This window comes from Dermochelys coriacea, chromosome 4 (assembly GCF_009764565.3).
Source record: "Dermochelys coriacea isolate rDerCor1 chromosome 4, rDerCor1.pri.v4, whole genome shotgun sequence".
Classification (NCBI taxonomy): domain Eukaryota; kingdom Metazoa; phylum Chordata; order Testudines; family Dermochelyidae; genus Dermochelys; species Dermochelys coriacea.
The window spans coordinates 33,171,465-33,198,135 of record NC_050071.1 but is presented as its reverse complement, the minus strand read 5'-3'; the positions used below and the strand labels follow the sequence as shown (position 1 = coordinate 33,198,135).

Here is a 26,671-nt window from a genome sequence, read left to right as displayed (position 1 = left end):
ATTCTTCCTGAACACCTATTCTGACTCGAACCATGCCTTGGAATAGGGTTGGCTGGGGCTCCAGGTCCTTGCTGCCCTTCAAGACACTGTTCCCTCTAAGCTGTTTGCATATGCCCATGCACACGGATCCGAAACGCCGCACATACGGCGAAACCCTGCTTGCACAAAAAATGAAATACTACATCGGAGCCAGGCCGAAAAATCATTTACGGGCAACTTTTGACATTGTTTGCCGGCCATCTATCAACACAGCCAGATTCTACTAGCTGGCAAGGGGGGGAGGGGGAAGGGAAAGGAGGGCAATGAATCCTACCCCTCCTCACCAGCATTTCAAATGTGGATCATGTCGGGATGGTAGGGACCCGCACATCTCCTTGTAGTCTGTTCATTTGGCTGTGTACAAACTCAAGTATGTGTGAATAAATCAAAATGCCTGGCCATAGTTGCTAAGGAACTGCAAAGATTTCCCAGAAATGAACAAAGGTAAGTGTTGTTTTCGTGATTTAAATCTTTCAAAGGCATTGGACTTCATACATTTATTCGTGATGTTTTACCATTTTTCCGTGTTTTTTTGCCACAGATGCATGGAGGTGATCAGAACTGTCACTTCCCCACTCTGAACTCTAGGGTGCAGATGTAGTGACCTGCATGAAAGACCCCCTAAGCTTATTCTTCCAGCTTAGGTTAAAAACTTCCCAAAGGTACAAACTTTTCCTTGTCCTTGAACAGTATGCCGCCGCCACCAAGCGTTTTAAACAAAGAACAGGGAAAGAACCTACTTGGAGACGTCTTCCCCCCAAAATATCCCCCCAAGCCCTAAGCCCCCTTTCCTGGGGAAGGCTTGATAAGAATCCTCACTAATTGGTACAGGTGAACACAGACCCAAACCCTTGGATCTTAAGAACAATGAAAAAGCAATCAGGTTCTTAAAATAAGAATTTTAATTAAAGAAAAGGTAAAAGAATCACCTTTGCAAAATCAGGATAGTAAATACCTTACAGGGTGATCAGATTCAAAACATAGAGAATCCCTCTAGGCAAAACCTTAAGTTACAAAAAGACTCAAAAACAAGAATATACATTCCCTCCAGCACAGCTTATTTTACAAGCCATTAAACAAAAGAAAATCTAACACATTTTCTAGCTAGATTACTTACTAACTTTACAGGAGTTGTAAGCCTGCCTTCCTGATCTGTTCCCAGCAAAAATATCATACAGACAGAGCAAACCATTTCTTCCCCCCCTCCAGATTTGAAAGAATCTTGTCCCCCTCATTGGCCATTTTGGGTCAGGTGCCAGCGGGGTTACCTTAGCTTCTTAACCCTTTACAGGTGAAAGGATTTTGCCTCTGGCCAGGATGGATTTTACAGCACTGAATACAGAAAGGTGATTACCCTTCCCTTTATATTTATGACAGGAGCGATACACAAACTTCTGGTATCCTGATCTGAATGATCTCTCATTTGCCCTTTTGTCAAATCACATTGTTAAGCATATTGAAATAGTAGCCATATAATAAAAGTATTAATAAAAAAACAATCTGGTAAAAAAAATCAATCCCAAAATGTCACTGTCTAGAGGTCTAAAGTGTAAAAGAACAGCGACTTCATTTAAATCTGGATGACTGGATCAGACTATAGAGACGGTTACACCAAAGTCACACAGTGTAATACTTGTTAAACTTTTTGAAATATTCACATATGATGAAGACAATGGAGTGGTTTGTGTATATTTTCGAGATGCCAGAGCTTCGGGAGACTTTTCAACAGGAAGAATGTGGAACGATGAATGGAAGTTGGTTTTCTTAAAGCATCATCTGTCAAGTAAGTCTGATATAGATGGTGTAACAAGACTTAGAAACAAAAACCCTTCCTTACAGAACAGATTGCTTAGCATGATTCTTGAAAGTCCCGCTTAAAAGCAAAGGAGGCAAATTAATCTTGAACTAAAGCGTTCAAATCCAGAAGAAATCAAGGTACTTATTGACAGTGTGTTGTTGGCTATTAAAATGAACAGCTCAATGCTTTCTGTTCAGGATACTAATGACCATATTCATGAAGAATGGTTAAATTTCCTTTTTCTAAGTATTTAAAAATGACATTTATAAAATAACATGGTGTAAAACTTTTATTATCACAAATTGCAAATTAAAACAAGCATTTTACTTGCTTGGGTGCATTTGCCTCCTGACGCACAAATTTGAACTCTGCTTCAAAAATTTCCACAGAAGAAATTTTTTGCGCACACAGTCTGTCAAAAATTAGAGGGAACATTGCTTGAAGAGGACAGGTAAGCCTGTTACAAACTATTTCCAGCTGAACATTAAGGTTCTGGCAGTCCTAGTGAAAGTAGTCTGATCCCCATCAAGGATAGATACCACTACAATTTATTCTGTTTGCAAGAATTTTAGTTCACATATTAATGTCCATATTCAACAGCAATATTCAAATGGCCCATAAGAATTCTCTATTCAAGAAATATCAGAAATTTATACTATGCGGGTATTTTGTTCCTGTTTCTAGAATGTGATTAAAAAAAGACGAGCGTATCTCTGTAGATATTTTTTGTGGAAAACTCTAAGAAAACAGTCTAGAGCAGCTGAATTGTTCCTGGATAAACTTGTAGACTAGGATTTTCAAAAGCACTCAGCTCAGTGTCACCCTAACTCTGCTCCTATTGAAGCCCATGGGTGTTATACCACTGACTTCAATGGTAGCTGAGTTAGGTCAAAGCTAAGCACTTTTGCAAACTCCACCTTAAGTGTGTCTATGTTTGTACTTCTTGGATATTTAGTGATCTGATTAGATGTATGTGTAGATAAAGTAGGGTTATTGAGGATAAGGGGTTGATTGGTTGTTTAATTTCTAGGTTTGAGTCTGGAGCCTCTGAGTTATATAGTTTTTCTTATTATTTTGCAAATTCATTTCAAAGTATTGTGTATTGTCATTTGAATTTCTACTTTTCAAGTTTCTAATGGCTGGTATTGGTCTTTGTTCAGAGGAACCACTAAGTAATTGTAGCAGAAAGCAATTAGGTTTGTCAGCAGAACAATATATTTTTAAATGTCAAAGTGTTTCTTATCTGTACATGTGCACAGTAATATACTCAGTTCAAATCTGAATCTCTTTAACCTATTTCTAAGTGTCATGTGTACCCAATACTGTTTCAGCATTTGTTGTGGGCTTTTGGATTTCTCCTTCAATTTCATTTATTTCCTGCCATTGTAACATACAGGACAATGTACCTGTGTAACCCCTTTTGTGCAGAGCCTATTTGGGACAGATGCTCAGCTAGTGTAAATTGTCATGGCTCCATCAATGGAGCAATGGACAAAAATTTACACCAGCTGAGGATCTGCCGCTAGAAGATGAAAGTCCTTTTACTAGTTGTCACAGGGTGGACTGGGCTCCTTGAAATACTCTCTGCTCAGCAGCCACTCTCAGGAGTCTTCTCCTAATGCTGAACCCCTTCTCCAAGTTAGAGGTTTCCTGCAGGAGCCACTGCTCACTGCAGCTTTTTTGAAGTCTCTGCCACAGTCTGGCTCTTTATGAAAACCAGCTTCCCTTAGTCAGATCCCATTGTGAGGCTATTAATGAGGCACAGGTGGGCTGAACCAGTTCCCTCTTAATGAGTCACATTAGTACAACTGTGTGTGGAGTATGCAGAACATGGATTTATTACACAGTACAACGCATATTTGACTAAACTCATACAGTAACTCCCCATTTAACGTCCTCTCGCTTAACATTGTTTCAATCTTATGTCCCTGCTCAATTACAGAACATGCTCCATTTAAAGTTGTGCAATGCTTCGCTACAACGTCCTTTGGCTGCCTGCTTTGTCCACAGCTGGCAGCCCCTCTATTATCTCCCCTACATGCCCCCCCAAACAGCACCTCCCACCCGCCAGCAGACCCTATGGATCAGCGCCTTCCCTCTCCTCCCTCCTCCTCCTGCCCGGTGGCAATCAGCTGGCTTGTGGCATTCAGGAAAGAGGGGAGAGGAGCGAGGACTCGGCATGCAGGCTCCCCCTCCCTCCCCTGCCTCCTGAACACCACCAACCAGCTAATTGCCACAGGCAGGAGGCAGGAGAGGGAGGGGGGAGGCTTCACACTGAGTCCTCGCTCCTCCCCACTCCCTCCTGCCTCCTGAATGCCTCAAGCCAGCTGATTGCTGCAGGCAGGAGGCAGGGGAGGGAGTGGGGAGGAGCAAGGACGCGGCATGCAGAGTAAAGGGGGTAGGGGGGAAAAAGAGGCGGGTTAAGGGTGGGGGTTTGGGGGAAGGGGTGGAGTGGGTGGGCTGAGGGTTGAGCCTCTTGTCCCTGGTGCTTGCAGAGTAGGGGAAGCTGCTACTGCTGCTGCTGCGCAAGGTGCTTCTCCTAGCCTACAGCACCTTCAGCTGCCTTGCCTGCCTCATTGTCCCCAGTGCCAGTGGGCTGTGCCTGTGTGGGGTAAGGCAGGGGCACCTCCCAGCTATAGTACTGTACTGTATGGCAAAAAACAGTTTCCCTGGAACCTAACCCCCCCCCATTTTCATTCATTCTTATGGGGAAATTGGATTCGCTTAACATCGTTTCACTTAAAGTCGCATTTTTCAGGAACATAACTACAACGTTCAGTGAGGAGTGACTGTACTGGTGTAACCCCACTGAGCCAAATTTTGCTCCCAACTATATCCGAGCAACTCCACTAATTTAACCAAGAGCAGAATTTGTCCCATTGTGGCTACAAGTTAGGCCTTGGTGAGTGCTTGGTTTGTGAATACTCACACAGAACTGACATCATCATACACTTACCCTTAGTCACAGAACAACTGTATTTAGAACAGCAGTTTTGGGCTGTACAAGGTAGTCAGGTTAGGCAACGTGCAGGAAATAATAGATGCACACACACACACACACCCTAGACTCTGAGTACATAAACAAAAAGGAGTACTCCTCAATGGTTATGAAGGCCTTGGTAGATCATCATGGACAATTTACTGACATAAATGTTGGCTGGTCTGAATAGTTCACGAGGCGCAGATTTTTAGAAGCAGTGCAGATTTCGACAAGCTGAAAGTGGGGACTTTTTCAACAGATTATCCAATGGATATTAATGGTGTTTATGTGCCAATTATGACTATTCATGACCCAATCAACTTTTTATTTCCCTGGCTCATATGCCAGTGAGCTGGACACAAACAAAGAAAAGCATGGAAAGATTTGTTTGCCACCTGAGCAGATGGAAGGGCAGGTGGAGATGTCTCAGGAAAAGGTTTGATCTCAGTGGGAAATATATTCCCCCAAGTACTGCTGTACGCTCTGCATTGCATAACATCTGTGAGACCAAGGCTGAGACCCTATACCCTGGGTGGATGAGCGAGGTGGACAGGCTGAATTCCAACAGCCTGAAAGCAAGCTAGTTAACAGCCACTGCCAGTGCAGTTCAGGTGAGGGAAGCCTTAAAAGCTTACTTGGACAGTGGGCAATAGCCTGCCAGTATTTCTATGGGTATGTCTGCACCAGACTGGAAGGAATAATTTTCAGCTCAAGGAGGCATACCTATGCTAGCTCTTTTCTAGTGTGCTAGCTCAATCAAAACTAGCATGGGTATGTCTCCTTGAGCTGGAATTTATACTTCCAGGTCTAGTGGAGACATACCCACAGAAACACTGACAGGCTGTTGCTCACGTCCAAGTAATTATTAGTGCAACCAGTGGTACCTTGTATTTGTACACTGCTTGAGTGGGTCTTTTTGTTTTGTTCTGTAACATAGCATTAATTAATTAATGTTAAGAAATATTTGACTGGAGTACAGAAGGCTGATAGTGAGCAATAGTAAAATAATTGTTGGTTATTGATAGACTGAGCAAAGGCAATTGTTTCTGTAATATATATGGATTATGGACTTTGAAGTATTTGTTTATTTAGTTAATGAGGTATGGAATCCTTTTGGCCATATGGATTACTTTCTAGCACTATAGGCAGCTCTGCAAAGCTAGCAATTACAATAAAGATGCAAACAACATGTATGGTATTAGCCACACAATATGCCAGCATCACAAAAGAGAGGCAGCCACTTACAAACAACTGTGGCTCTACTAATTGCACACCATAGCTATGCACACAAAGTGCAATGTGCAGACTGGCTGTCAGCGCATCACAGATGACAGGACTTACAATCAAAGCAGTTATTTTTGTTCCCTGCAGTAGAGTGCAATGAAAAATGACCTGGGGCAAGGGGGCTTGAGGAGCTGGGGGTATATGATCCCTGCCAGTAGCCAATATTGTCCAGGCTTTGGAGTGGGTGGAACTACAACAGTGGTGTCCTTGGTACTCTCTAGTTAACAATTAATTCAAGCAGCTGGGTCTGCAACACCAGTAGCTGCTGTATGTCTTTCTTCACCTCTCTCTACCAGCAGCTGTTCATGCCACTCCCTAGCATCCTCTGCATTTTGCCTGGAGCCCTGTACAGTCTCAGAGAACAGGTCTTCCTTTGTGCACTTCCTTTTGGCCTTGAGAGTGACCTGATGCTCTACAGGTGTATGTGGGGCTCTCTTCAGGATTCTCCCAGCAGAGGTCAGTGATAAACAAATGGAGAACAATGGTTAGGCTGAGTAGGGGCTGGTGTTCCACACCAGATAACTGTTGCAGTTAGTCAGATTTTCCCACCTCATGCAGTATTCATATGTGCACCACCTCAGAATTACATTAGATCCTACAGAAGGGTGAGTATATTGGAATTCTTAACCAAGCCATTTAAGAGGAACAGGTGAAGGAGGGGTTTATTGTGGTATATAAAAGGATACTGTTTAGTAAAAACAGCTGCACCTATTTCAGACAGTCGTGATCCCTAAGTATTTATCCAGGAGACAGATCCCAGAATGGCAGAGCAAGGAGCTGTTCAAGAGGCCTAGAGACATATGCAGCCAAGCTGTTTTCCAAACTGATCCCTCTCAGTGTTTCTGGTGGAGTGGCATGAGAATGTCTCATACCACAGTGTGCTGGCCAAAGCAGCTCTGCCTTGCAATGTCCAAGCAAAGCTTAAATATTCCTTGCTGGAAAAGGTCTGGAAACTGCACTGACAGACTGGAAAGCTAACTGTGTAAAAGTTAACAGGCTGCTCAGCCAGAGGCTGTAGCACTGCAAAGGCCAGTGGGTGAGGTGTGTTTGCTCATTTCTGTGCTCTGTCCCTATCCCAGCCATGCTTCACCCAGAATTTTTCTAAGGTCAGTGTGTATCCCCCCTATACCAACTGTACCTCTTGAAGGTGCTACGTATGTATGAGTTTGTGGTTGGGGTTCCCGGTGCCTTTTCAGATGGTGTACAGTGCCTCCATATCAGTGTAATGTCAAAATGCTACTCGACTATAAGAGGAAATGTACAGTAGGTTGTGTGATCTTGAATTACTAATTCTAAGTGCACTGTATGTGTTTCTATTAATAATTTATGGTGTCTTGCCAACCTACCTGTAAAGTTTTTAAAGCACTGCTCTGTTGTTAGAGAACTATGATGTGTGTATGCAAACCCTGTATATACATGCAACCCTATTATTTCAACTTCATAAAACCATTTATTACTAATGCTACCTCATTTGCTTTGCTATGAGCTTTGCACTATTGATGCAATAGTAAGGGCCTTTGCAATAAAAATGCTGTTTGAAAAGAGAAATTTTCTGCAGGCATCCGCTTGTCTGCCAGTTTGGGGGAGGATTTGATTATAACGTAGGTACTGGAGCTCATCTTATCTCACAATATAAATGGGGGCAGTGGCAAGTTAATTTGGGTGCACTGAGAATGTGAGGTGCCTGTGGGAGTGCCATAGCTTTGCCTGCACATATTCATCTCCCCTCAGGCACAAGGAAATCAAGCACCTCACTCCTGGACCAGGCAGCACCACCAGAGCCAGAGTGAGGAGCTTGCTCTCAGCAAAATGGCAGCAGGTAATAGGAACACCTGTGACTGTGAAGACCATGCTGAGTATTTCAATGTAAAGTGAATTATGGTCACTAACATAGCCTCCATTTAAAATTGAATTGATAGTCCTCTGTTAAATGATACTGTCCCTAGGGGTAAGCTCAGTACCTGTGTGCTAGAGTTTTCAGAACAATAGGGTGAACGGTACCCTGTACAATTCTCTTCAATTGGGAGACTCTTAGAAGCACACAAAGAATGAATACAGTGACCACATACACAGTTACCCAAGCAGGAACCACCCCTCTATCAATGACCACCTATTGAGGAAATCCACCAGACTCTGTGATATCGTTGGGTATGCGAGTATGAATACAGCATTGATTGGTGCTTGGGCTCTCTCTGATTGTGTATAAGGGTAACTTATAAACAAACAAGAGACAGTTTAAGGAAACTTTGCTCATGCCCAGAGGAGGAGGAGAGAAAAGGAAACAAACAAAAAAAAGTGTGTATGTGTATGAGTGAGACAGACTGGTTCACCTAGGACTGGTTCACCGCTCTGTGCACCTTGTAAATGCCCCTGCAAGGTCCAAATTGGGAGATAATTTATTAAGACTGGACAATTAAACAGTTAACGAGGCAAATCAACTCACACACTTTTTTCTGTTTGTTTCCTACCAGGACCTTTTCTCTCCTCATGGTTTTTCCTCTGGGAACTGTCATCCCCTCCCATGAGCAAAGTTTCTTTAAACTGTCTCTCTAAAACACCTGTAGGAAACTTCTCTATCTTTCGCCCACAAATGTGCATTCGATGGAGGGGGGTAACAACCTTGTCTCTGTTTCTGCCCACCTGTCTTCACATTCTGGGTAACCTTTTATACCATTGGACAGCACAGCACCCCTGCTTTTGAAGTCTCACCATCTCCTTCCTCTCCTGTCTTTTTCTTCTCCTGCAGCCTCACAGTCATATCAGACTGCCTTCTCTGTCAATTACAAACGTTAAACAATCCTGTCAAAATGAGTGTCCTGCTCAGAAGATGTTGCTAATCAAGTCTGTATTTTCCACCGAATGCATCTGATGAAGTGAGCTGTAGCTCACGAAAGCTTATGCTCAAATAAATTTGTTAGTCTCTAAGGTGCCACAAGTACTCCTTTTCTTTTTTGTGAAAACAGCTAGACTTACTCGCTAAAATAAATGTTGTAAAAGGCCATGTTGTTCTTTTAAAAAGGACTGCAATGATATGGAAAGCCTTCATCTCCCATTCATTTCAGCTAGACAACAGTTGACTTTTAAATGTTACTGAGGAGTGAAAGAAGAGCCTTGTGGTCAAGGCTCAGGACTGCGAATGAGGAGAGTTGGGAGGTTCTAAGCCTGGTACTGCCATACCTATCCTGTGCTACCTTGTATAAGTCACTTCCCAACTCTGTGTCTTAGTTTTCTCATTTATAATAGGTAGCTTATTATACATACCCTATAATATGAGGGCATTGAGGAATAAATACAAAGTTTATAAAGCATTTTGAGATCATTGGAAGGATATATATTATACAAAATATATTTATATGGGATGTAACGTGTATTTAATATGGAGAGTAGGGTAAATGTAGTTTTGTTTTAATTTAACTTGTTTTTGTTTGCCTTGTAGCGAGATGGTGGTGCAGGAGTCATACATTAAAGAGACAATGTATCAGAGTGATCTGGTTGGATAAAGGAAGAGACAACTGGAACTTTTGATCGCATATACCTAGGTAATTTTTAGAAAGTTTTCTGTGAACTGTACCTTTCAGTGTTGACAATTCTCATAATTTTGTCATGAGTCTTGTGATATTTGGTCCTTTTCTTAAATCCCCATTTGATTATGTGAGAATCTCTGCTATGACTAAAGTAAATGCATAGATCTCATGGTGGCAGAGAAAGGTTAAAAGGTAATTCTCAAACACCAGAAGGCAAATAGAGATAGTTAAGTTCAAAGCTAAATGCAAAGAGTTACAAAGGGATCTCACAAAACTGGGTGATTGGGCAACAAAATGGCAGATGAAATCCAATATTGCTAAATCCAAAGTAATGCACATTGGAAAACATCACCCCAACTTAACATACAGAATGATGGAGTCTAAATTAGCTATTGCCACTCAAGAAAGAGATCTTAGAGTCATTGTGGATAATTCTCTGAAAACATCTGCTCAATATGCAGCAGTAGTCAAAAAAACTACCTATATTAGGAATCATTAGAAAAGGGATAGATAATAAGACAAAAATATCATAATGCCACTATATAAATCCATTGTATGCTCACACTTTGAATACTGTGTGCAGTTCTGGTTGTCCAGTCTCAAGAAAGATATATCAGAATTGGAAAAGGTACAGAGAAGGGCAATAAAGATGATCAGGGGTATGGAACAGCTTCCAGATGAGGAGAGATTTAAAAGACTGGGTCTTTCAGCTTAGAAAAGATATGACTAGGAAGGATATGATAGAGGTCTATAAAATCATGAACCGTGTGGAGAAACTGAATAGGAAACTATTATTTCCCCCTTCACGTAACAAAAGAACCACAGGTCACCATGAAATTATAGATATCAGGTTTGAAACAACCGTAAGGAAGAATTCTTCACACAACGCACAGCCAGCCTGGGGAACTCATTGCCAGGGGATATTGTCAAGGCCAAAAGTGTGTATATCTGTGTTCAAAAAAGAATTAGATAAGTTCATGGAGGATAGGTCCATCAATGACTATTAGCCAAGGCAGTTGGGGATGCAACCCCATGCTCTGGGTGTCCCTAAACTCTGACTGCCAGAAGCTGGGACAAGACAACAGGGGATGGATCACTGGATAAATTGCTCTGTTCTGTTCATTCCCTGTGAAGCATCTGTCACTGGCCACTGTCAGAAGACAGGTCACTGGGTTAGATGGACCAATGGTCAAACTCAGTATGGCCGTTCTTATGTTCTTATTACATAAAAAGAAAACAAGTTGTATTATTTTTTTTAAAATTCTTATGATTTTTCAGTCAATCTTGTGATTGCGAGCACTTGGAATTGGCAACGGTGGGAGTATTCATATCTGCAGAGGAGGTGCCATCTTGGGTTCAGTTCACAGGCAGTCCTATCAGAGGGGAGCCATGTTGCACATTCGTATGGGGTCTTTCCTTTTATTCTGTCCTGGTTTGCTGTTCTCCTTTACTCTAGAATAAAGATCATTCAGATTGAAATTATGTGTATGCTTTTTTATGTACGGTAAAATGTTGTACAAAGTTTATCCAAACCTGAAGTTAACTCTTTCTGGGATTCAAAAATGCTCAGAGGTATTATTTTTCACTTTCATTTACCTCTGCATTTCCTCATTCCCACCTGCACCAGAAATCTATGTGCTACTAAAGAGACTGACGCAGCTCCAAAAAGATTCTACTAATTTGGGATAGAGTTCAACTAAATATCTGATCTTTTGCATGTTCTTCTGCTCTTGCCCTTGAAGCCTTTGAGGGTATAAACTAAATGCTAGACGTATCTCCCATAAAAATCAGAATTTCTTACTTGAGTCCACCAAGCCAGCCTATGCAAAAATGTAATCTCTCTTGGCTTCTAAGCTGCACCTGGTCCTACCTCCTTAAGCGCTCATTCAACACAAGAAAAACACTGACAATGACAGAATATGAGACAGAGATAGATCTTTTGCAGCAGAGGGGAATTTTAGAAACATTCTGGTGAATAAAACTAAATCAGAGGCATTGTAACTCTGTCAATAATGTATTATACTTGAAAGGGTCTGGGTATATATATCACTTAGCAAGTTACATTCTCCCTTTTAAAGGGAGTTGCTGTATGTAAAATCTTTACCTGATTTGATGGACCAGTGCTTTCAAACTAGTCAGCACCTGCTCTCAGACTTGATATACTCCTGATCTGTTTCAAGTGCAGCCAAAGGATCAAGACTTAATTAGTGGTGAAATATCTCCCACTGATCAGCTCAATACCAACTCCCTGAGGGACATAGATTTGTCTCTATTTGGAATCCCCACCCCATCCTTACATGCTTGTTAGGCGGTTTGTGTTTTTTTGTCATTTGGCAGACACTTATCTGCTGCGTGTGCTGTGCTGGAACGCTCCTCTTGGAAGAGGAGTCGTAGTGTCTTTAGGAAAAGGGAAGGCATGTTGTAGCACCTTCATTTCATACTAATGCTCTGGCTCTGCCAAACCAAACAGGGCCAGGTGACCTGCCTCTCCTGGTGCTCTTCATACAGACATTCTTGTTGCTTATTTGTTGGTCCATTGAGTTGTAAAGGAAATTAAATCTCCCCCCCCCCTGCCCAGGATAAGTCGCTTAGGTGTAATACTTCATTCACAAGACTGTCCTTGGGCGGCAGCAGCAGCAGCAGTAGTAAACATAACCATTGCTCAGGAAAAGAACCTTGCTCCCACCAGAAGCTTAAATTATAATGACATATTTATGCAGTTATTAAGAGTAGGATTTTCACAGAAGTCTAATAGAATTAGGCATCCCATTCCCACCACAGGTCAAAGCCCCTGGTGAGGTTTCATTTGTTAATCTTTATTAAATGCTTTGAGGTCTCAGATAGAAGGTGCTATAGAAGTGTAAAGTATTGTCATCAGGGAGCAAGACCAATGGGAATTCCGCACAGAAGAAACTCCACACTTCCACTGACTGATACCCAATATCAGTGAAAACAAAGGACAAACCCAATACACGCAGTAATAGCCAGGCCCTGACCTCTCATTCACTTCTGGCGATAGCAATTTTTTTTTTTTTTTTGGCATTTAAACAGTACAAAGTGAGGTAACATGGCTGTTCCCTTAATTTTTGCAAGTCTCTATATACATCTGTCTAAATATCCAGAGGCCTAGAGCGGAAAAAGAACTAAGAACATAATTTAAGTAGAATAGTGGTTGTCAAAGCTAACTTCTCAGTCTTTGCTGGGATTCCTGATAGTAGGTGGGACTTCAAACAGTTTGGCTTGGCATCATTCTTACGCAGACAACTTATTGATGGCAGTGTTTTGGGAAGGAATCTATGCTTATTATCAGGTCCATGGATGAGAGCTGGAATATTTTGACTGAATGCTCGCCTTCATTTTAAAGTGAAGATAATCCTGGAAATGAAATTATAAAAGCAAGCCACTTTCTGCCAAAGAGACATGACTCATAAATAAATTAAAATGCTGCTGAAGTCTCGTACATAATTTGGAAGAGTATCTGTTTAGAAACAACATAGCTCAGAGAACATATCTGTGGCATCTCTTTCTCCCTTGTTCTTGTTATTTTTAAGGACATTTACTTGATTTCCAGGTGTTAAGAGTTCATCTGCTTCTCCAGTGGCTGTTGTCATAACCCCACGTGTGACATTATCATCGTAATTTCCACAGTGACCAGTTATTGTGCTTGTGTTGTTGCTCCAATGGAAGCAGTTTAGAAGGAAGTAATGGGAAAAGAGAATGAACAGACTGAAATGTATGGCCTATGTGCATGACTGACTTCTTTGTAGAGGACTGGAAGGCAGTGGGCTTTACAGCTTCTCTGTCTTTACACTGCTTCCATGGCAGCATACTGCACTTGCAAATATTCCCCTATTGTCACTGTCCACATAAAAGAGAGTCTCTGGGGACAGCCTTAGGAGACTGGGTGCAAAGAAGAAACTTTCCTCAATTAAAGCTGATTTACTCATCATTTCCTTAGAAGATTCCCCACCAGGTTGGTCAGAGGAGATAATGCCATTGATGGGGACAGCAAGCCTGGTACTGCCTCCTCCCTACATACAGACACTGGGTGGAACAGAACACCAATAGAGGGGCTTCTGCAGGATGCAGAGAAGGATGGAGGATTGAGGATGTAGCAAAGGTGGCTTTCCGCCTTCAGTGGTCACTGTGCACCCAGCTCTTCTGGGATGTGGCTTGTACAGAAGAAAGCAGAGTAAGTATTAGCATGTACAGTAGTAGAAAAAAGTAGTATAGAGCAGTGAGAGATTAATAAAATAATAATAATACCTAGCTCTTATCTAGAGAATGAGAAAGCTAGAAGAGGAAGCAAAAATAGTTAAAAGTTCAAATCAAAGAAATTAGAGGTAGAAAAGACCTTCTAAATCATCTGGTTAATCCTCTCAATGCAGGACTGGTCTTTCCATAATTCAGGTGATTTTTCCAATCTTTTATCATAAATAGGAGACTATTCTAATCTAATCAGTAACATCACTGAGAAGTGTTTCCTGGCATTTACTTAATTTAAAAACGTTTTCTTTTTTAATTCCATCCTACAGCACTGCTACCTATTGTGCCTTGTAAATCTGTGTGAGTGTGACCTCAGCTGTGGCCAGAGCGGACAGGAAACAGGTGTGTTTGTGGGGGCGGAGAGGGGGAGGAAATACTGCATCCTGCCACTCATCTCTAGTCTTCTGTAATCATTTTACCTGCACTCCTTTTTTTAAAAAAATGGCGCCTGATTTAGAGGAACGCAGAGCACTCTCAGCACCCACCAACATCCAAGGACTGTGGGTGCTCAGCATTATGCATGTTCAGGTTCAAAACAGACAAGATTTTTACTTCCTGGATTTAATTTTGCATTCTCAGGCATCTGAATTAATGGCAGGCTAATGTGGCTAACGAGCCTGAATTCTTATGGTCATGGTTGGTGTCCATAATAAGGGGGAGTTTTGTTAGCCATTCAGAGATCTGACCTTTCTGTAAATCTGACCAATATGTTTGACCAGCAAACAGCTAGTAGAGCTTTTTGTCTTGCAATATCAACCCCGCTTATGTTTTATGGGTTTATGCCTGAAAGCAGCTTTTAAAAAAAAAATTCTTGGTTGAATCTTGTCATGTGAAGTCTCAGCCTGCAAGGAATTTTCTTTAATTAAATTGGCTGTTTTAAATGATTAGGTATGCAGTCCTCTTCGAAGGAGGGTGAGCTTCTTGATGATTACCTCTCTTCCCAACCTCCCACTCTTTGCTTCTCATTGTTAAAATGCTGCAATCTGTAATCCAACAGGGAGATACAGGTCAGAGATTTAGAAACATTGGGTGAAACCTTTAGAACACTGAAGTCAATTAGGATTTTGCCATTGATTTCAATGGAGCTAGGATGTCATCCAGAGTGTTTAAAAAACTAGATATTTGTTCATTTTTTTCAAAGCTACGTCTACACTAGCAAGCTTACTAACTCTCCCGTTGACATAAAAAACATCTAAACAATTGGTGGTAGCTATGTCAGCAGAAGAGTGTCTCCCACCAACATAGTGCTGTGCACATGAGCGCTTATGTCAGTGAAACTTATGTCGCTCAAGGGGGTGTTTTTTCACACCCCTGGGCAACATACGTTTTGCCGATATAAGGGGTACTGTAGACCTGCCCCAAGGGTCCTTCCTACTTTTGTCTCCACTTTAACCTCCTTCCCATGTCCTCCCATCTGCTCCTGATCAAAGAGAGTCATTAGTAATTCTCTTTTAACGCTCAATCATGAAAATTGCTGAGCCCCCTGAACTCCCATTTATTTCCTCTTATTTAGATGCCTATTGTTATACACCCAAATTTAAAAATCCTGCTGTAATCCATTACATGGCCTGATTGTTTCTGATACCGTGTTAATTTCATGGTGCCCTTCTGGTCTATTTAAAAGCCCTAGACCTTGATCCAGGTCACTGTTGGGAGCATCCACAGCTGAAGCCTATAATGGGAATTATGGATGCTGGGCAATTTGCAGGATAGAAAATGCTCAGAGGAAAACATTCTTATTTATGCTACACTGGACATCTTCTAGAACGTGAGGGCTTGTATTCCAGAGAGCAATTCAGTATTTTTGGCTTTTCCTATGACCATGAAGTTGATATTTCCCCACTGTTCTTCCACAAAAAGCATCCAGGGGTTATTTAACATTTAAAGTAATAAAATAACTGGCCATTCACAGCCACTTCATGTACCCAAAATTCCCATTGCCTACATGTGCGAGATAGGACACAAAGGAAGCAGGGCTGGTAAATATGGTGTGACTCTCTACACCCCATATTCACCATAGTAATATGATTATGATACGATTATGATGCATCTTGCCCAGGATATGCCATGTGAGGTGTCTATGTAAAAGTTATAGTTTTCTGAATATAATTGTATTACTTGTATGAATGTATCATGTTTGTATCTGGAGTTATGAATATTAACTATGTATTTGTATTTCAAATGTGCTTCAAAGCTTTACATACAGTTTGCCAGCACACTGTGATTGGCCTATTCAAGTTGAATGGCCCATTAACAAGGACAGTGGGTCATGGGGAATGCTTATCTTCACCTGATGAACTTTCCTGGGGATGCTTCAGTCAGCCTATGGATAATGGCTGCCATGATTCATCGAAGTATGCAAGGGCATGTGACTAGATCACATGATACGGAACTCCCGTTTGGTATCCATATTTTTCCACAAACTGGGCTGGGAACTTGGCTTGGAACAAAAGGTTCCCACCATATGAAAGAAGCTATAAAAGGGGGACATGACATCACCAACTGGCCTCACTCCCCACACAAGAGAACCCCTGGAAACCCCTGAGGAACAAAGAATGAACTGGAGAAAGTGCTGGTCACAGACAGGAAAGAAGGAAGCCTGCCTATGTATGAATCCTTGGTGGACTGTTTATACTGTCTAACAGGTTGAGACACTGCTTAATTCAAATCCTATCTAGTATATTAGGCTCAGATTGCGTTTTTTATTTGCTAAGTAATCTACTTTGATCCATTTGCTATCACTTATAATCACTTAAAATCTATCTTTCTGTAGTTAATAAATCTGTTTCATATTTTACCTAAAACAGTGTGGTTTGAGTGAAGTGCTTGGGGGAAAATCTCAGCTCAGGAACAAGAGTTGGTGCACATCCACTTTCCTTTGTAGAAGTGGCAGACTGGGTAATAAATTCATACTGATCAGGCTTTTGACCAGGGCAGGACTGTACAGCTTTGGGGTCCCAGGCTGGAGTGCTGGGGGTATTTTGGCTGGAGCCTCTCTATTGTTGGTTCATGCAGTGGCTGGCCAGAGCATTCATGAACACAGCTGGATGTGGTTCCTGACTGTGGATGTTTGTGTGAGAGCAAACTTGGAGGGCATGGCAGCTTGTCACAACATCACAGTGTGAGAGGGAACCCAAACTGGTAAAACAGAGGGCTCAGCAATACTCCAGTTACAGGTTTCACTCTGGGGAAATCCGTCACATATGGCTCTATTTTATTAATTCCCTTGAATATCACAGAAAAGGATAGGCTATATCCAACACTGGTGGGTACTGGTGTGGCTTTGTGAAGGTACTGCATACATCCATAACATATTTGTGTAACAGCAGGTAAGATTTGAAATTTTACTGCACATCCAGAAGGCACAATACATCGTATTTAAGGATCACATCATTTTTTTATTACTGTATTATGGGAGCATCTAGAGGTCTGAGCCATGATTGAGACCCCATTGTGCGAAGGGCTGGACATACACATTGTAAGAGACAATCCTTGTCCTGAAGAATTTACAGTTGTTGATCAATTGTATAATCAATTTCTGGACAACATTTTGGTTCATTAAAAAAATATGCTCAAGAGACCAATATCCGTTGTCAGTCAGGTTTATTAATAGGGACAGGAAAAAGGTTCTGTTTGATACCAGTCTCTGAGGAGCTATCCCGTATAGTAATGTTACATTCACCTTCTGCAGAAGGTGTGCTCCCCAAGTTACACATTTCAGCTGTTGCTATTAATATAATGATTTTACAAGTTACACATCTCTTCCCACATCACTAAAATCCAACTCATCAGTTTGTTCCAGATCCCTAATTTGTTATTCTGTTCCTTCCTTATCTTTGTTTTGGATATTAGCATTCCAGATACTGGTCCAGGAAGGTACTTCCCTCGTTTGTACTAAAACGTGGAATAAATGTAACTTGATTCTGACAAGTTTCCGATCTGCTTATGCCAAATGCAAAGAATTATGGGATACTTAGCATACGTGAACAGGATTAGGGTATAGGCCAGTTTAGGTTATCTCACTGTTACAATATTTGTGCTTAATGTTACTGGAGCTTAATAAGTACTAATATATAATGTGACAAAGTTCCTGCTCTACCTTGGTGGGTCTTGCGCTTATTGGCGGATTTGCTCGCCTTGGAGCTTCATGGCAGCCCTCAGCTTGGCCGTTTTTCTGAATTCACAGTCCAGGTCGACTCCTCCTGTGTCTGACCAGGAGTTGGGAGGATTTGGGGGGAACCCGGGCCCACCCTCTACTCCGGGTTGCAGCCCAGGGCCCTGGGGAATGCAGCTGTCTAGAGTGCCTCCTGGAACAGCTGTGCAATAGCTACAACTCCCTGGGCTACTTCCCCATGGCCTCCTCCCAACACCTTCTTTATCCTCACCATAGGACCTTCCTCCTGGTGTCTGATAATACTTGTACACCTCAGTCCTCCAACAGTCCGTGTTCTCACTCTGAGCTCCTAGTGTCTCTTGCTCCCAGCTCCTCACATGCACACCACAAACTGAAGTGAGCTCCTTTTTAACCCCAGGTGTCCTGATTAGCCTGTCTTAATTGATTCTAGCAGCTTCTTGATTGGCGGCTATTCTAATCAGCCTGTCTTAATTGTCTCCAGAAAGTTCCTGATTGTTCTGGAACCTTCCCTATCACCTTACCCAGGGAAAAGGGACCTACTTAGCCTGGGGCTAATATATTTGCCTTCTATTACTCTCCTATAGCCATCTGGCCAGACCCTGTCACAATAAATATGGTGTAGATAACAGATGTTATTAATATGATATGATAGGCAGTATATATTAGTCAACAAAGTCTATTAAATTATTTTTAATACATATAGACATACACACAACAAAACAGGATTAAATTAACCTGTGCAAACATCAGTGGGGTACAAATACAAACACTCAGCACAAAGCTAGCCTGTGCCTTCACACCTGTCTGGTGCAATGACATGTCTCTTTAAGGCTGCTGTCACTGGCAAAGATGGAGCTGATACACCATGAACTAAACCCCAGTGAACTTGAAGAAGCTGATGAGCCTATGGTGTTACCAAAGAGACCTTTGAAACCTGTTGTCACGTCTGCCAAGCCACTTTGCTCTGACCATTGTTCATCCTAACCAATGTTTATTCACCATTTAGGCCTACTCAGCAGCAGAACTAAAACAGAGAAGCAGTAAATCTCACTACAATTTCCTGCATTATACGACTCACTTTGTTAAAACAGAACAAGGGGTTCAGCTCTGCTGGACCACATCAGGTTGGTCTGCATGAAGTATCACATTTTAGATTCAAATCCCTGCTAAACCCTCTGCTTATGCTTGTGGTTAACATTATTTTTATATCTGTCTTCAGAGATGACAGACAGAAGCAGTTCGCACATAGTAGCGACGGCAGCGGCAGCTTTTAAAGGCAGACTCCATAGATTAAAGGGCGATACACTGAACATCACCCCAGTGTCTACTGATTACATTGGGAGTAAAGCTGAATGACAAACATGTTTCCAGTCTGCCTAGCCCATGCAGCGAAATGGAGCAATCTGGCCTGAAAAGGGATTTAGACTTTTGTTGTGCCTGAAGAGGGAGAAAAGCTGATCTAAATTCATCAACAATGCTTTCCCTCTTGGTGATCTTGGAGATAAGACGCAAGAGGCTGAACACGGTTTTATAGACAAGTAAGGTCCTTGCCCCAAGTCGCTTGCAGACTAAATTAGATAGATATCACAGCAAAAAAAGACAACAGACCGCAGTAATTAGAGGTGGGGTATGCAAAGAGGAGAAACATCAAAAGATAAAGGGAAAGGGAATACTGCTTTGGGGGGAAGGTTATTTTACAAGGGAAGCAGATCTTGTGATTTGTTTGATTCTGTGTATGTAACATGTGCCATATCATGCACTTCACTGTAAAAGTCTTGAAGAGACAGCCATTAAAAATCCATATTTACCTATTGCCATGAGGACTATAACATGCAGTTACAACCCATTTTATAAGATCTCTGCCAGACCCATGGAAAAAGCTAGATTTTTTTCTCGCATCCTAAAGAGATGAAAAGGTTAAAAAAATACTTTAGAAGTTTGCACGGCTGTAGGCAAATCTGCTCTTGGATCATCATTATATGCACTCATTTAAAAAAAAATTATGTGAAAGGTCAATCCCCTTCAGAATGCAAAGAGGCTCGCTTTCTTGTGGCAGAATTGTGGATGATCCCCTATGATGGCTGTGAAAAATACCAACAAAATGGCTGCCGGAGAACAGCAGCAGCAGCAGCCACTGCCGCTTCTGTTACACCATGGAAGCCCCTTGCTACGGGCGTTGGTGTAGGGATTTTTCGTTCACAATTATTAAAACAGTCTCCAGCAATCTCTTATTCATACCATATTTGGGAAGCAGCATTCAGATGCAGATTGCCTTAAATCCCATCAACCCATTCAACCGTTTGCGCATGAGTGTGTCTGCTTGTATGTGTTTATATGTGTTTATACATATATACAGTTCCCCCTCCCACCAGCACACACACACACACACACTCTACCCCATCATTAAAAAATAAAGCTAAAATTGTCAGAGGAAACTGTTTATTTTCCAGGCTACTTTGTCAGTTGCTCATGTGCGTGTCTTATAAATATTTCATACGAAATATTTAACATTATTCTTTCCCCAATCGGATCAGCTTTGAAATGCTCCTCAAAGTGAATTCTTCCCTAACAATGGCTTGACGCAAAAGCCTTTTTTTCTCTCTTAAGAAGAAGAGGCTGCACATGGTCTGCTGCCATAGCAGCATGAATAGTTTTTCTTTAATGGAAAATAAAAGATACTTTACATTAATTCATTGGGGGGATGGAAAGCTGGGCACATATGTACCTTGTGCTTCAAACATTGAGGGACATCGTACCTTGACCTTCCCTCTCTAGTCCCATGATTATTACCCAGCCTGCATTAGAACTGTAATGGGAAGTGACAAGTTTATGTAAATGATCCACACAAGGATTTTGCTCTTGTAAAACAGAGCCGTTACTGTGGGCTTTCTAATTATTTCATGCCTTGTGGTTCTGTGATGGGGCAAAGATGACTATACTTGAAAAGTATATTGTGATTGACAGGTCACTGTCCCCCTGGAACTCATTAAGGCCTGTGCTTTGTAAGTGGGGCGGGGGTGGAGGGAATCCCTATCAGGCAAATATATATATATATTAGTGCCAATGGTTCTTTTGCTTCACTTGTTGGGATTTTTGTGTTGGTGTGTATCTGAATCAGTGTGTATCTGAAAAAAGCACTACCTGCTTTTCTACAAATGGACCAATAATCCTCTGCCTTTTGATTTTTAAACCTATATATTTAAGAGCAATATAACTGTCAGGCATATACCAACTCTTTGTTTTCAAGTCTGTTGGATGCAAATCATTTTTTATAGAGAAATATTCACTGGAGGAAGACAGAGAGAGATTATATCATTTGCCATTGGTGAATGGCTAATATGTGATTTATGCAAGTGCTTCCCTATCTGTACACATGGCTGTTCTGCTGCCAGTGGATTACCTGTTTGTGAGTTGGATGTCCAGAAAAAAAATCAATTAAAGAAGAAAGGCAAGCAAAGCGGCAATGTGTTAGGTGAAAGCAGATCCTCTGTCTTTTGAAACATATATCTCACTCCAACTATGGGTAAGGGGAAAATCCCATTCAGCCTGCTGCTTTAATATATCCCATTGTAGAGCTGGTTTTGAATTCTGATGTTGGTTTTAGATGTAACATAGTTTAGCATAAAATCAATCCTGTGTTAACTCTAAAGTGGTTGAATCTTATGGGCTCTGAATTTATTATTTTCATAACTTTATGGTTTGTGACTGAGGTGAGCTCTCCAGAAAGGCTTATGGATTGGCACATGGTCCACAGCTGAATTCTCCTGTCAGTGGACATTTTCATTGTGGGCACTCTGGGCTATCTTGAATTTTGCACATTAGCAATGAACATTTTGGGGCTTTCCAGATAACAGTTGGCTAGGAGGTGCTATTTAATCTATGATCTTTCCAACCACCCCTTTGTTTATGTTTGGTTGATGCAAGATTCCAGCTGAGTAATTCATGATTTATTTATCATGTTCAGGAATGGGCTGGAGTTGAAATTACAGTTACAACCAGTGATACCTAATAGCTTTGTGGGGAACTGAATAACATAATTCATCAATAACCCACCCAAAAAAGTCCAGGCCATGGGTGTTAAATATTCAAACTAATTGACTTTCCTAACCTTGGACCAAAAGCAGTATGTCATTGACATTTACTATCATTACCATAACAGGAATAAAGTAAACTAGAAAGAGAGAAGTAATAAAAGCAATGAAAAGAAAAAGAAGTGTCCCTGAAAGCCAATTGTTCCTTGGAATAGAAATAAATTAACAGTGGTCTCAGCCCTGAGTTAAGGTGGGTTTTCAAATCACTGAACATTGGCCTAACCTGACTCATATTTAAGTTATGTGAAGGATCATATAAGTGTAGGTAAGATGCAACTGTGTATATTCCTATTACACATCTTAGTTGAGTCAGGTTTACTGGAAATGACAGAATGCACTTGGCTTTCACATTCCAGAGTGAGTTTGCAATACTGGTTAGAAAACACATAATTTTACTGTAAACTGAGCAAATATGTCTCTCACTGATTTCCAGATCAATGAACATTGGACCCCACAATGCTATTTTTCAAAAGTATAACCTCCCTTTAACCATTTGAAGCAGCAAAATCTATCCCCGTCAAGCAGACTGTGTGCTGTGATTGACTTTTGTTTGTCAATATAGCTGTGGGAAACAGTCTTCATATCCACCAAATATTTTCAAGAGTTTGATTTTTTCCCCATCTTGAATCAAGACAAAAGTCAAAATCTTGAAAATTTAGCAATTCCAAAAAAAAAATTCACTTTATGTCAATCAAAACATTTTATTTCCATTTTGATCTTTTTTCACCTTTTTTTTAGCGTAAGTCATTTTGAATTAGAAAAACAGATTTTATTTCAAAAAAATGTCAAATGGAACATTTCAACAATTTTCAAAACTTTTTTCCCCCAGCTTTTTTGGAGGTGAGAAATTTGTTGAGACTGACCCTCAAACAATTTCCATTTTGATAAATTGGTATTTTTGATGAAAAATATTGTAAAAAATGCCTGACCAGCTCTATTCGTCAGCAGTCATTGCTATTTACTATCATTAGGTTACATCAATTCCCTTAAAGTGTCTGTTAAGCATATCCTGATTAAGCAGATTATACCATACTCTTTGAAAACCATTATTCAGTAATCTACACATGCTGCAGAAACACCTATTGCAGTCTATATCTTCACTTATATTTAAATTTAAGCGTTGTCAATCAAAAATATTGAAGTCAATGTTCCAGTTGCAGCAGTAGTTCTGACAGTCCTCAGGTCACTAACTCCCCATGTAGACCCTGTTAGTGTGCATTGATGTAGTCCTGCTTCAAATAGGACTATATAAATGTGCACTAAGGAACATTTAGTGAATGCCAGCAGGATCCTCATGGGAGAGTTACAGAGAAACATAAATCATACCCTTGAAGTACGGACTTCAGGGTCATGCGGACAAGCCCAAATATTCATGGAAAATTCGCTGGCTGGATGAAACTATTCTGTGGGCTGGATATGTTTGACACCCCTTTAGATAAGGGTAAGTGTCCAGGCAAGGGGAAATGGCACTGAAGAGCACTTACCCTCCAGCTGGAGAGTAGATATCCCAACCTACCAAGAAAAATAGTTTTAAAATAAATCAAAGGATGAATGTAAATAATTACTAACATGGTTTGTCTTTATCCATTTCTGTCTGAATAACTTCTGAATATGGCCTGCATCAAGTGGCAGGCCTGCCATATGAAATCAGTTTGACACCCCAACTGTTCTTTAAATTCTCCCTGGTTCCAGTTCAAACTGCATCTTCAAACCAGCGTGAATTTTGTTTTTGTCCATTAAATCTCCATGGAAGCTTTTTCTTGAATTTTCTGGATAACTGACTTTTACAAAAAAAAGAAAAGGAGTACTTGTGGCACCTTAGAGACTAACAAATTTATTTGAGCATAAGCTTTCGTGAGCTACAGTTCACTTCATCGGATGCATTCGGTGGAAAATACAGTGGGGAGATTTTTCCACCGAATGCAGCCGATGAAGGGAGCTGTAGCTCACGAAAGCTTATGCTCAAATAAATTTGTTAGTCTCTAAGGTGCCACAAGTACTCCTTTTCTTTTTTGCGAATACAGACTAACACGGCTGCTACTCTGAAACCGGACTTTTACAGACTGCTGTTGATGTATTTTGCGTTCAAATCTGTTTAGCTGGTTGATATGATGGAAATAACACATTACTTCTGCCCTGTCCCAGATTTCCTAAGCCTTAGAACTTGTCTTTATTATCAGAGTGCACCAGTTTAACTAAATCAATCTAGATAAATCAGTGAAAGTACCTAGTGTAGACAACGTCTGAACTCTTAATCTTTTGTTATATTGATTTAGCTTAAATGGTAACTTATTGGCATGATTTTTTAAATTGATTCAGTTGAACTGAGGCACCTTTTAGTACAGAGAAGGCCTAATTATTAGAACTATCCATATCTCTCTGGTCTGCAAAACTGGAAATTTCACAGGAATGTCCATTCTTGCAAAACTCTGATACACCACTTCTAGTCTTAGCCAGAACCAGGAACTGCAGTCATGTGAAAATTAGGTATGGGTTCAATTCAGATTATCCAAACCATCCAAGTTTTGTGAGCCCTGCTAATACAAATCTCAAGAACTTCTTTCCTACTCCTAGTACAGTCCCAGCCCTTCAAACAGCACCCCAGTTACTCCTACATGATTGCAGGTCTTTATTTTGTAAAGGACGGCATAGTGAAGACATGAATCATCACACTATGACTTTTTTTAATATATTAAAAACAGCAAAGACCATAGCTAAACCCACGTGATAACCTAAATCCCTGGCTAAGAGAAGTGAGGCATGAACAGTTCTGGATTATGCTTTTGGTAACAAGAATTCAGTGTGGTGCACCACCCCACCCATCTTGGTCACAGCAAAGAGCATTTACAAAGTAAAACACTGACCATAAGCATCTGGTTGGCAAACAGGACACTGGCCTGTTTTGTTGCTGATTTTTTATCTGTAACAGCTTCAGAACTAGAGCTGATCCACTTTATTACCAGTAGCATCTGCAGTTAACCCTGTCTATATGAATCTTTACTCCTCACACTCTACTGCTATCTCACCTTCCACCTGTCCTGCTTTAAGACATAGTTATTTCACAGCAAATGATTTTTTCTTCCTGAACATGACAAGGCCAGTATTAATTTGTCCCAACATTAGTCTGTTGCTTTTCTTTTCTTCTTTATTACACATCTATATCTTTCACAGAGGTCTTATTTACATAAAACAGTGCACTTGGATGCAGTTGTGCTTAATGAGCTTCAGTGTAACCACTACAGAGCAAACAGAGTACACTCACTCTTTCTAATTATGAATCATCTGACTGTGTTAAAAGAAAACTTCAGCAAACAGTGCCAGGAAGCTTCTTTCCAAACTTTTTATTACTATAAAGAGCAGTCATAAATTGTGAGCTGGGACTAGATGTTGCCCTGGCTTAAAGCAGAAACAGTAGTGGGATAAAACCCTGATTCTGCTCATATTTCATATTTTAGGATCATTTGCTCCTTCCTACACCTAAAAAGCCTTTGCTGAGGATGGTATAATAAAGTAGGCCAAATTCTGGTCTCAGTCACACACATGCAAACCCAATGAAGTTAACTGGTTATACAGATATGTGGGATTTAGGCCCTAAGTGGCTTTTTTTATTATTATTGTTACAATTCAGTTATCAAACCCTCAGAGATTAGACCCAAATTCTGCCCTTGGATTTATGTCTTTAACTTCTATGTATTTTCTATGGAAAATCTGTCCACATATCAGAGTGCTGAATATAACCCATTATTTCAAACTTTATCTGGTTCAGTTATAAATGACTCATGGGCAAGCCCTTATTAGTGAGTGAGGCTTCCTTGGCTTCCGTGTAAGAGGCCGGATAGTCATTTTGAAGATGCTGTGGGTGATACTGTGTGTCACTTCACTCACTCACTTTCTTCTACTGTGAAAAATCAAGACTCAAAGCAACATATGTGAAGAAGAATCATACCCTTCACTTATGATCTTCATTCTATTGGTCTTTGTGACAGACTGACAATATCCTGAACAAACCTTATGGAATTAAGATAACATTTATTGAACTCAGTTAAACCTTATTGAATTAGCGTTAATACCTTTGGGGTGCTTTGTATTAAAAATTTATGTATCATTCTGACATTGTATGTACCTTCGCTAGTAGGAGGGGATGCTAAAATACTCCTGCTGGAATTCTGCTCCACTGCACAATGCAGAATTTGCTCAGAATTAATGTTCCCTGCAGAATTTTATTTTTTCCACACAGAATTTGTGATTTCTACCAAAATGTTTCCTTTAGCAGGACATTACTTAAGAGCCTGTTGTTATACTTATTTTCCCAAAAATAAGAGAACACTCCAATTGCAATTCGACAATAAATTCTGCTTTGTAATTGTTTTAACAAGAAAACAAACGTAAGAGTGTTGCTACCTTACCTTAAGATAGACTGCTAAGGTGAATGAGGCACACACATAGAATACCCATACATATTCCATCTCCTAATAGGAAATATTCTATTTGAATCATACAATATCAGGTTTGAAAGGGAGGTCATCTAGTTCAACCCCTTGCTCAAAGCAGGAC

The 26,671-nt window shown here is 40.7% G+C and overlaps 1 long non-coding RNA gene across 1 annotated transcript in view; it reads right to left on the bottom strand.

Moving 5' to 3' along the window:
* Window positions 1–26,671, bottom strand: part of LOC122459993 — a 175,381-nt gene that overhangs the window by 121,259 nt on the left and 27,451 nt on the right. The window contains exon 2 of the long non-coding RNA XR_006280998.1: window positions 1,877–1,912. This is a non-coding gene — a long non-coding RNA (uncharacterized LOC122459993). The remainder of the gene's footprint in view (window positions 1–1,876; window positions 1,913–26,671) is intronic.